The sequence below is a fragment of the Marmota flaviventris genome, chromosome 4 (genome assembly GCF_047511675.1).
Source record: "Marmota flaviventris isolate mMarFla1 chromosome 4, mMarFla1.hap1, whole genome shotgun sequence".
Classification (NCBI taxonomy): Eukaryota; Metazoa; Chordata; class Mammalia; order Rodentia; family Sciuridae; genus Marmota; species Marmota flaviventris.
The window spans coordinates 61,346,025-61,358,096 of NC_092501.1; positions in this window are offsets into that span (position 1 = coordinate 61,346,025).

Consider the following 12,072-nt stretch of genomic DNA (forward strand, 5'->3'; position numbering starts at 1 on the left):
ACTGTATAGACATGCAAGTGCTATATTATCTTTTGAAGTTCTTCACCTAGAGACAGTTAATGTCAGGCATTAAAGGAAAATGCCCCCCTCTGCTTACATACAAATGCTTCTAAGATCCAGGTAGACTTTTCAAGGTGGAATATTTTATTGTGATTTCTCAGAGGTCTTGAAGGGAAACCATCTCATGTGTAGTATGTCTACTCTCCTCCTGTCATTTCCACCTTTCCTCCCATCCTCCCCTTCACTAACACGGCATGTCTAACAAGGAATTTTAAATTCAAACTCAAACAACATTAAAATAAAGGATGTCAATCCATGATTGCTAAAGAAAAATATCAGACTCAAGGATCTACCTTCCAAGAAAATCTATACTTGATTTATTCCAGAATTTTCTAACCTATGTTTCTCATTCTGGTTCTTTCTCTATTGGAGTAATCAAGCTCTGGTTTCACATCAGATGAACTATATCAGAATCTCTAGAGAGAAACATTATTTTATTTTAAGTGTTCTCTAGGAATTTGTAATATTCAGAGTACAGAATCATTGAGTCTACCTTTAGTTATAAAAAATATCTCCTGTCATTTTATTTTTATTTAGTGAAAGCATCTCTCTAAGTGACTTGAATGAGGAACTACAAATATTGATGTAGGGCATGAGTGGATACAGGTATTTCAGGAGCATCGAAGAGTTATTCTACATCATATGAGGCCAAAAATACAAAAGCAACCAATTACAGTCTCAGAAGGCCAAGGAAAATATGTTTCGTCAGCACAAAGCCTCAATTTTCCTCTGGCAAGTAACTTCTCCCTGCTCAACTTATAGACTTCAAATTGACTTAACCACACTTTCCAGATCTAGAATTGAGTGGCCATATGACACTGGTTGAGCCAATCAATGCATTTCCTTTCTCTGGACATACTAATTATTCAAGAGTGTACAAATCAAAGTATACCAAATCAAAGCAAATAAGACACAATTTTGCTGTAACTTTGAAAGCAAGGAAAGTACCTACTATTTCTGTTGAGTCAGACTTGAGTCTGAAAAGAAAATGGTTTTGAGTTCTTGGAGCCAATATTTTCAACATAAAATAAACCTGACAATAAATTCAAAAGAGCATTTAAAAAACTAATCAGAACCTGATTATATCATTTGAATTCCAGTAGCCAACAGATCCCTGAAACTAAATCTACAGTGAAATTTTGAGTTGTGAGAATTAAAAAAATTCTCTTTTCTCTAAGTTTATGATGAGTCATTGGTAATCCAAAGATTCTTAACTGAGAAACACTCCTTTTTATACAATAGACATCTTTCTTCCTTACACCATTTACAGCATAAATATGGGACATCATTTACATAGAGTCTAGTACTCACATTCATTGTCATAGAATCACAAACCAACTATTAACTCTTTATTCTCAAAAGCCCTTCAGTCCCATCTAGACCTGGGTTCAATGGGCCTCCATTACTGTATAAAGAAAAAGCTTGAATGGAAGACAATCAGGTTGTGATTGCCTTCACCACTGTTTTCCATCATCAAAAATATCAAGACACAAATACACATGTAGGATAAAAACAAACACACATGTGCACATGCACACACCACACACACACACATACTCACACACACACACACACTCTCTCACACACACACACGTACACGTATAACATAGTAAAACTACGGAAACCCAAAGATAAGAAAATTATTCCAAAGAAACCAGAGAAAATGCACATTTACTTAGAAGAAGCCCCAGTGAGATTTACAGCTGATTTCTCAGCCATAACAATGAAAGCCAGAAAGGCAATTGAATAGTATATTCAAAATGATATAATAAATTGCAAACTTATACTTTTTTCCCAAGTACTAAGAAATCCTTCTTAGCATAATACTAAAGTGGGAAACCATTAAAGAAAGGAAAAGTAGACCTAGCCACAAAGAGCATAAATTTGTAAGTTGCTATATAAATATAATGCTATAAAATGTGGAAGCTTATCTCTTTAATAAGTAGCTTTTACAAATAAAAAAGTACAAACACCCTGAAATTAAAATATTCATAGGATATATATACAATGAACAAACAATTCCAAATGTTTAATAAAGGTGAAAATATTTAAACTTGAGTAAAAACATAAATTAAGTAAAAATGTCATAGAATGTTTCAGATGTAAAACACTACTTTAAAATCAGTTTAATATGCATTTTTTAAAACATGCTGATAATTCTCACCCTATAGATAGAAGTCTAAATTCTAAACTTATGCAATCTTTCTGAAAGGCAACTATATGTATATGGCTTTCTTCTTGTTTTTTGAGTGTGTGTGTGTGTGTGCTCAGCCACTGAGCTATATCTCCTGTCTTTCTATTTTTATTTAGTGAAAGCATCTCCCTAAGTTGGCCTTGAATACTGTCTCAGCTTCCTGAGTTACTGGTTATACAGGCATGTACCACCATGCCAAGCCAGAGCTAAATTTCTAGGAAAGCATTCTCTGTTAATAACCAACAAGGTAAATGAAAATTTATCTATGTAATGTTTTATAAGCAAAAATTAGGGAAAGTCTAAATTTTCAATAATGAAAAGCATTAAAATACTAAGTTATATACCAATTGTAAGATAAAGACAGCATGGTGTAATTTAAATATGCAAACATAAAATGCATATTTTTAAAAAAATATTTGTAGCATATACATCATATTTTGTGAAAGAGCAAAAATTTTAAATCTTTTTTTTATTGGTAACTGTGGTGAATACTTGGGATGATTAAGAGATCATCTTGAAATTCAGCACCATTACCAATTCCAGGAAAGAACCCTTGAAAAGAGTTTCAAAGCATCATTAGTGTCTATGCTCTAAGCAGACTGAGACACTTTCTTCACTGGTCCCTGGAAGCAAATCTTTTAGGTCTTTCCTTTCTAAAACACAATCCTCCTCCATCCCACCTCAAATCCAGGTAGTATTATATTTTGTTAGGAATAATAATGGTAAGAGTAGGACAACAGAGGACAAGATTAAAGATTTCTTAATTAGATGTCTCAGAATACAGCCAAATTGACTCAGATTCTGACTGCTAATATTGACTTTAGCATCCTTTTAGAAAAATCCAGTTAAATCTATATCAACATTTTGATGCAGACGATCAAAGTCAAACATTATTATCTTTCATAATCAGTTTCTGTTGCCAGGATACAGACTCCCTTTTTTATCTCAGGAGTGAAAATTTTGTTAAAAATTCTTTTTAAAGAAACCTTGTGTGTGTGTGTGTGTGTGTGTGTGTGTGTGTATATATAATGAAGTGTGGCTGAAAATAGTTATATGAGATTACTAAACTGAGAAACTTTTTTTTAGAATCTTAAAGTTGGAGGGACTCCCAAAATATATGAGCCACAAGTCTGTACATTGTTCAAGGCTAAATATCTTTCAATCATAAAAGATATCACATATATTTAATGAAAGTAAACAAAGATCTGCTTTGTAGGACTCAAATGATATTAAAAACAAACATTCTAAAGACCTATTCATTTATCTGTTTCCTCATTATATTTTAAGTTCCCAGAGAACAGTAGATCATAAGATTCTGGAATATAGTAGATGTTTCTAGAGAACAAAAGAGTCCCTTCATTATTACAGGTCCTCAAGAAACTAGAATAGTTCTTTACAATTATTTTTTTTAAGAAACAATTTCATTTTAAAATTTCTTTTAGATGATAAATTGCCTCTGAGATTTCTTTCTAGTAAATTCTCCCTCGTACATATGATTAACCCAAAACTGCCACATTAGTGACTTCACCCTCTTAAGAATGGGTGCATCATTCAAATAACCCAGTAAGTCTCATCACTGGAATGTTAGGATTTGAAAGAAAAGAGTTTATAGGTAGGGCCTGCCTTGGTAACTGAAGGATTAGAATGGGGAACCAGGGAGCTGTCAACAGCCATGAAGAGGAAATGCAATGCCCAATAAAAATATGAAACGACATGCAGAGAAAAGCAGAAAAGAGGAAGCAGAGGAAACCTAATGGCATTTTAGTTCCTCGCTGAGGCCCAGCTATCCTCTTGCCATTCTTGGAGTTACACCTTGGTAAAGTCCCCATTGGTCAAGCTACTTCCAGTCAAGATTCTGTCACTTGTACCTGAAATATTTGTGACTAATTCAGCATTTTTTCCCTATAAATCCTCCCATCCAATCTTTTTCTGCTCTTATTTTCTAACTCAAGCAGTATCACCTTTTATTAATAAAATTCACATTTTATTTAAAAAGCAAATTAAAAACACACATATGCCAAAATGATGAAACTCAAGTTTATGTTTCAAAGTTTATTTTTATTAAATTTTATTTTATATTATTAGTTATTACTCAAAATGTTCTTCTAACATTCAAAGGCATTTTCCTAACAGCATAAATCCATACAACAATAATAATATTTAACATATTCTCAACTGAGTCAATTGCATTTCTTACTAAATTCACTATTAATTCCCAAGTACAATCTCTAATATTTATCTCATATTTAAAATTTTAAAATATGTTTCACATCTACTATCATGTTTGAGGCTCTCAGCAATAGTGTTCTTGGAGGGATAAGTGTTTCCATTCACACCCTAAAACTCAGTGATTCAAGACAACAAAAGTTTATTTTTTGCTTACTTGGAATCTGATACAAACCTGGCTGCTCTCAGATACACCCTTATAATATATCACCGTCTTCACCACCAATCCAAGAGGGAAGAGCTTGGAAGGGACCTCAGAGCCTCCTAGAAGCGACACACATCAATCCCATGCACTTTCCATCGGCCAGAACTACTCATATGTGTCCTTGGCTAAGCCACATAGAAGGAAAAATATAGTCAGCTCTTGAACTGCAGCCACCCAAGAACAAATCCACCCTGTGAAGAAGGGGTGGATTTAGGTATCCATCTAGGTTGTGGTTTTGTAGGCGAAGACACTAAAAATCACATAGAGCACAGACTACAACAGAGCAGTTACTCCAGCCCAGTTCCTCTGACTTTAGGTGGTATTTTCCACTCAATTTTAAAGACTGATCACAGGCTGGGGATATAGCTCAGTTGGTAGAGTGCTTGCCTCACATGCACAAGATACTAGTTCAATCCCCAACACCACAAAAAAGTTTTAAAAACCGATCACCATGACATGAACTTAAAGCTGGCATTAAATTATCCATTCCTCTTTCCTTCTTCTTCCCTTTAGCTTTTCTTTAGAGACCCTTATACAAAAAAAATCAATTATTTTAGTGTTTCTTTTTTTTCTGACCTCTGTTTCTCACTCCCGTCTCACCACATTAGCCTCACTATCTCTATTTTTGGATGTATTCGTATTTATCTATATTTTAATGCATTTTACAAAGGTCTGTATCTCCTAGTGGGACATGAGCACTTTGAAAGCAATCTTACTCACATTATGTTTCTGTACATTAAAAAGTGACCAGGAAATATTTGGTGACTGGGGAAAGACTTTCTCCCTGTTTGAGTTCACGCAACACCATGACTTCACTCTTACAGATGAGACGGCATTTTTCTTCCATTAATAAGAAAAACCAGAAATGAAGCCAGAATACACAATTCAGATACATAAATGCAAACTTGTGTTCTTCTATATTTAACACACTATGTTATTCTTCCTCAGAAGCAACAGCAGTCCTCCTTTTAAAAAAAAAAAAAAAAAGTTTGTTTAATCCAACCATTCAGCAGCCTCAAGAGTCAGGGCCGTGTGCATTAGCTCTCAGTTGATGCTTGGGTGAGCCTTAAATCTTCATGTTTCTTGACACCGTGCTGAGGCAAACTCTTTGATTCAGGAAAACTGCATACTCTGTGGAATAAAACTGAAGCAATTAATCAAATATTTAATTATATCGCAACAGAACACAGTTATCAAGCTTTTAACTAACAATGGTAAAGAGTCCCCAGTGACCTAAGCAACAGAAGATGCTTAAGCACAAAGGACCATTTAACTCTCAGTTCTTCCAGTCCCAGGGAAGATGTGCACAAGATCCTGGAATGGTTCAGCACCAAAAGGCTAAGAATTCAACAGTCCAGCCTTTGAGAGCAATCCTTTGCCTGGAACATTGCCTATTCCAAAGGTTAAAAATTGCTAGTCCAGATGGACCTGGAAAAGTCTCTACTATCTCACATTGCCTTTCTCTCTTATCCCCTTTCTCACCCCTGGAGTGCATAGTCAAAAATCTAGATAGCATAATCCTAACATTTTAATGCAACCTCCAAAGAAACCATTCTACCAGCCTATTCCTGGTTCCCTGTAAATAAATTTGGAATCTAAAGATGATGCATATTACACAGATATCCAGATATCTCCTCTCCTTGGTCTCTTTCACTCTGTTCTACTTCTCACTCTGGTTCATTCTACTTATATCCATCTGTCCAAGGTCAAAGAGGTGTTTCTTTTTCTCATACTCCTGGTAAGATAAGACTGGACATACACTATACTCAGATTGGAGTTCCTATAAGATAGCCCAATTCCTTTCTCACTAATACTGAAAGCCTATCATGGCATAATCCTGAGTGGGTTTTATTCTCAAAGAGCCTCTTCATACCAAAGCAAAAGTGAGAAGGAAAAGGAGAAAGTGAGTCCCACCCAAAAGTTTGTCTACTCCCTATAATTTGGGATAGGGAAAAAAATTGTCTATCCAACATAACTCTCTCACACATAAAACCCACATTCACTTTTCCAGACCAAGAATTCTGCCTCCCAATAAGAGTGAGAAGATTTGTTTGTCAGTGGTAAAATTGTGACATAAAATTAAAGTTTAAGTGGAACCTCTGCAAAATCCCATCATGGTTAATTTATTTTTATGGAGTTGGGGTTCCTACTAGGTGATGGTAGTCTACAAAGTCATATGAAGGATATAAAAAGTATCAAGTTTTACTTCTTCTTCTTTAATCTGGAAGGAAAAGAAAAAAATACAAATATGTTTTTAAAACTTTGATAATTTCTTATTTCCTATATAAAGCCAAACTCCTTATTGTGATAGAGAAGATTATTATTCTAATATTTCACTCTTTCCCTATAAGAAGATTATACATCTACACCTCTGGCATGTGATTTTTGCAGGTAGAATAGGCAAAATATACAATACTACTTTCAAATTGGTTATGTAACTTTGACCCAATGGAATATAAATGGAAGAGACAGTATGCTAGTTCAAAACAAAGCTTAAGGGGCATTGCTTGCACCCTTAAGTTTAAGACCCTACCATGAAAACAACATGACTCATATATTGGCTCTTCCTTTAGCTTTCATTTAGGAATGAAAAGCCACGTGTAGCTGAGAAAATTCAAGTTGGATTCAGCCAGGCTCAGCAAGAGCCACAGACAATCTGAATCCTTCAGGTAACTTGTAACTACCTCCATGTGACAACCATTTTGGTATTATTTGTTGATGCAGCAAAAATATAGTATAGTATAGCTAATATATAGTATCCCAAAACTTCACAGTCTATTCCTAGAATACTATCCCAGCTTCACCTGCCCTTGTGGAGGAACTTTCTGTCCTCCATAAACTGTTTCAGTCAAATGTGCTATTTCCTTCATGTACCCTGTGCCTCTCTTTCTCTGTATCTCTGCTCATGAAAATCTCTTGTCCTGGAATATACATGTTTTATCAAGAAAAGCACAAAATTTAGAAGCTAATAGATAAGCTTGGAAACCAAGACCATCAGTCTAAAAACTACCAGGTCTTGTGCCTCTGGTATATTTCTAAGTCTCATTGTCGCTGCCTGCATGTAATTGAGGAAAACAGTGAAAAAGGAAAGCACATACTTTAAAATCAGACCAACTCATATTTCTGCCAGTTATTACTCTGAGCCAATTACTTTGAGTATTAATCTCATAGTCTGTGAAATGGTGGATCATGGCATTGTAGAGATGATAAAATAGAAGAAAGTTATGAAATCTACCAGGACAGCACTTCACACTCAGTAGATTCTAAGGAAATCTTTTCTTTGAATGGAAAAAAAAATGAGTATAGTACACAATTCAACTGAATAAGAAAGCCATAAGGCAGTTTTAAAATAAGTGGCAGATTAATATACATGCATTTTCTACATGATGCTTTAAAGAATATTTACTTTATGTAAGATATTAAGATGTATTCCTGCGGAAAAAATGTTTCATGATTAAATAAGTTAAGCAAAGCTTGCATAAATAAATATCTCTTTTTGGAGATTCATAAGTATTCTTTAATAATTAAAGGCTCTGATATGTCATGTGATAAAGAACCCCGTTTACTTAATTCAGTACCTCTAAAATTACTTGACCATCTTGCCTTTTTGCATTTTGGAACACTTATTAATATCTACTGGGCTCCAGTTTTCTCAGAACGCAGTTTGTCTTAGTCTTCTTGGGCTGCCACAACAAACTGCTATAGACAGGGTGGTTTGAACAGTAGGAATTTAGTTTTTCATAGCTCTAGAAGCTGGAAGTCCACAAGCAGGGTGCCAGAATGGCCAGTTTCTGGTGAGGGATCTTTTCCTGATTCACAGTGGTCACAAGGCAAAGAAAGAAGAAGAGATTAGGATCCCACCATCATGACTACATCCAACCCTAATGAACTCTGTAAAGCCCTACCTCTAAATACAGTTCACATTGGATGTTAGAGCTGCAACATATGACTATGGCAATGGAAAAGGGTACAATTTAGTGCATAGTGGTTGGGAAGTGCTAGTAAAACAAGGAGCAAAAGCATTTAGTGGGGTGAATTCAGCATATGTTGGTAGAGACAGGGAATACTTAAAGTGGAGATAAACTTAGTCAAGCATCAACAATGGATTTGGCAAGTTAATTGAGAGACCTGTAAAAATGACCTGTTTTAAGCTGTCACTGTTGTCAAACATCAGGAGTATGGGCACCTTGTTAGTCCTGGCAGAGTAGATCTGAGACCACATGGCTAAAGTCTCCAACCTTAAAATCTGACTTCTCTGCCCACGTATCTCTTCCCACCAATTTCCAACATTGTCCTATTGAGAATATTTAGAAGAGATTTACTCTATGGTAATTATCTGGGAGGCAATCAAATACAATAGGGGAGGTAATGAAATATAAATGTTTATGATACTCTTCTGGGCTCAAGCCAACTCTGCCAAGACATCTCATGTTTTGAAAGGATAAATATGGGGGGAAAGTCACATAGTAAACCTAAGTAAGGAAGATAACTCTGCTCTATGGACTAAGAACCAAGAGCGGAGGCAACTGAAATCATTGTTAACCTCCCTTCATAAATAGTTAACTTGGTTAATCCCCATGCTTGCTCGTATCATGCACCACGGGGTAGGAATAAAGCAACCGTTGGAGCTAACCATGTTAGAAAGCTATCACATCTCATTTGGCATCAGATCTATTGGTTTGTCAAGCTGCCCATTTTGTGTAGTGAAGAGTTTGCTTGTTTAAAGATTATATAGTCTAGGAGAATATCCTGGTACAAATTAACTTAATATGCTATGAATACATACAGAATTGAAAATGCAGATGCTCACAGAAACCAGCATGGCAAATGCAAATAGGTAAAGTTGCCCAAGTGTAAATAATAGGGAGCGGTGGAAATTTGTCTAAACTGGGGAACACATGCTTCATCTAAAGGACCCCCACTCCAGAATTCTAGTCAATGTCACCTTGTACATACATAAACAGTGCTGCCACATCTCCTGAGTCTTCAAGTAAAGATGAAAATCTGGATTTTTATGTAAAATCTTCGAACCTGTAAATATTGACAACTAAGGATTTTTAAACCCTTCCTAAATAGAAATAAATATAATCTCCTTTCACACACACACATACACACACACACACACACACATACACACACAAATGCACACACATGCACATTTGTCATATAAGTCCAGCCCACGGGCCACCAGTGTTTAGCCTGTGTCATGTGCAATAAATGCTTACTGAGTGAAGACATCAAAGCAATCCAAGAATATGTTACCTCTCCCTTCAATTAAGGAGTACATCAGTCCTGGTATTTTCAGACCAACAGCTGAGATTGTCAGAATGGTATAGCACTGATTTTTATCTCTGCTATATAAAAAGAATTGGCCACTAAGATGTGTGGCAATGACTGAAAAAAGTTGCCATCTAATATTATTTCTTTTGTGTCAAACAAATACTTCATAAAGAACGCTAGTTGAGATGCCATTATAGATGAAATAGACATGGACTCCCATCTCCTGATTCAGAGTCAAATCGGAAACATGGCCACTTCTTCCAGACTTGCAATGAATATTACTTCAAGATGATGAAATGAAGCATGCATAAAAAGTTATGCACATAAAATTATGTCTTTATGGCTTACTTTATATGAGTATTACATATAAATCCACATCTTTCACAGTTAACATGGTTTTTGTTTATTTCTCCAGGATCGGTCACTATTAGTCTTGGGAGGAGGTAACTCAAGGGGAAGGAAGAAAATTGCTACCAAATTTTGAGGGGTCTCTTAAATTCTGTTTTTCCTATCCAAAACTATGTTTCATACTCTCCTTCCTCACTAGTTAGTATCCCTCACTTCTCTTCCACCCAGAGAATAAACAATATTTAAGGCATTGACAAAGTACATTCTTTCTTGAAGAATTAACTTTAGGACCATCTTCCCAGTCCCTCTTCACTGGGAAGGTAAGAGTCTCTTCCTTCCCTGCCAGATGTAAGACCCTCCTCAACATAATCCCTTCCCTTATCCCTGTACACATGTGCTTGGTAATGAAACTTGCCCTAAGCTAGACCAATTTGATTTCTTGTCCCTATAATTGGGAGGAGGATATATGAAGTATTCTGAATTCTTCTTTTGACCAAGGAATATATAAGATGGGCATCTGTGATATGGCCACCTTCTACCAGTTCAAGAAATAGAAGAGAAGATTAATGCAGAAAAACAAAGCTAAACCTCAAGATAAGGAGAAATTTCCAGGAACTGCTATACATGTTTCTGATTGCCCCTTAAAACCTGTCAGCATTGCTGCCCTTGAAATCTTGAGATGCCTCTGCACCCTATGGTAAGTACACCTCTTCGTTTTTCTTTTCTAAAGTCAATTCAAATCTCTTATTAGGATGAGTTCAACAATACCTCTGCTTTTGCAAACTTTATCAAATTTAATGGAGACACTTTACAATGTAAAAACCAAACAGCCTCTTTATCACCTCCATATCAAATTTTTGGTGCATCCTGAGAGAAGTCTTCCAAAAGTTAGTCAAATTTGTATACAGAAAGGAGCAGAAACATGGCATACTGAATATGTAATTGAAATAGGGACCTCCTCACGGACCTACAAGGAATAGTACTTAAAATAAAATATTTATACAGCAATATCGTCTGTTTTCCCAGAGAAACTGTAGCAAGTGGGCAGGCAGAATGTTTGGGCCTATCTTCAGCGAGGCCAACTGACTTTCAAAATAACGATATAGGACATGATTTGGTTAACTTAGGTTCACCATTGCTACTGCACCAAAATTTGATGGGAAAACCTTCCTGAGATTCATTCCATAGAAGGCCCCTGCTGTGGTCTCTTTTTTTCTAGGCTTCAGCTTCCCAACCCTCATCCACCATACCATTCAGTTTTTACTTTTAATTTCACCAGCTCAACTCTTAGCTTTATAATGACTTTAACTGTTCAATATTTAATGAACCAATTAATTAAATAACATTTATTATGCTGTAGGACAGTGGTTCTCATATTTTAGTATGCATCAGAATTACCAGGGGAGCTTGTTAAAAACTCTAGGCGCCCACCAGCTCAGTGATTCTGACTTGGGAAGTCTGAAGTAGGGAAGGAGTTTCATTTTAACAGTCATTCCTGCTGCATCTGATCTTGGTGACCAATTGACTACATTTAGGGACAACACCAACTTAGGGATATGGAATTATGAGACCAAATGCTCTGTAGGTGGTTAAAAAAAAAAGTTGGCAATCTGGCATAATATCTGGTTTATTAATTACCAGTTGTGTGTTTAGGGGTAAATTATTAAATGCTCTGAGACTCTGTTTCCTCATCTGTAAAGTGAGAAAAATGATACCCAAGTCATAGAATTGTGGCAGACACCATGTGAGATAGTGTACA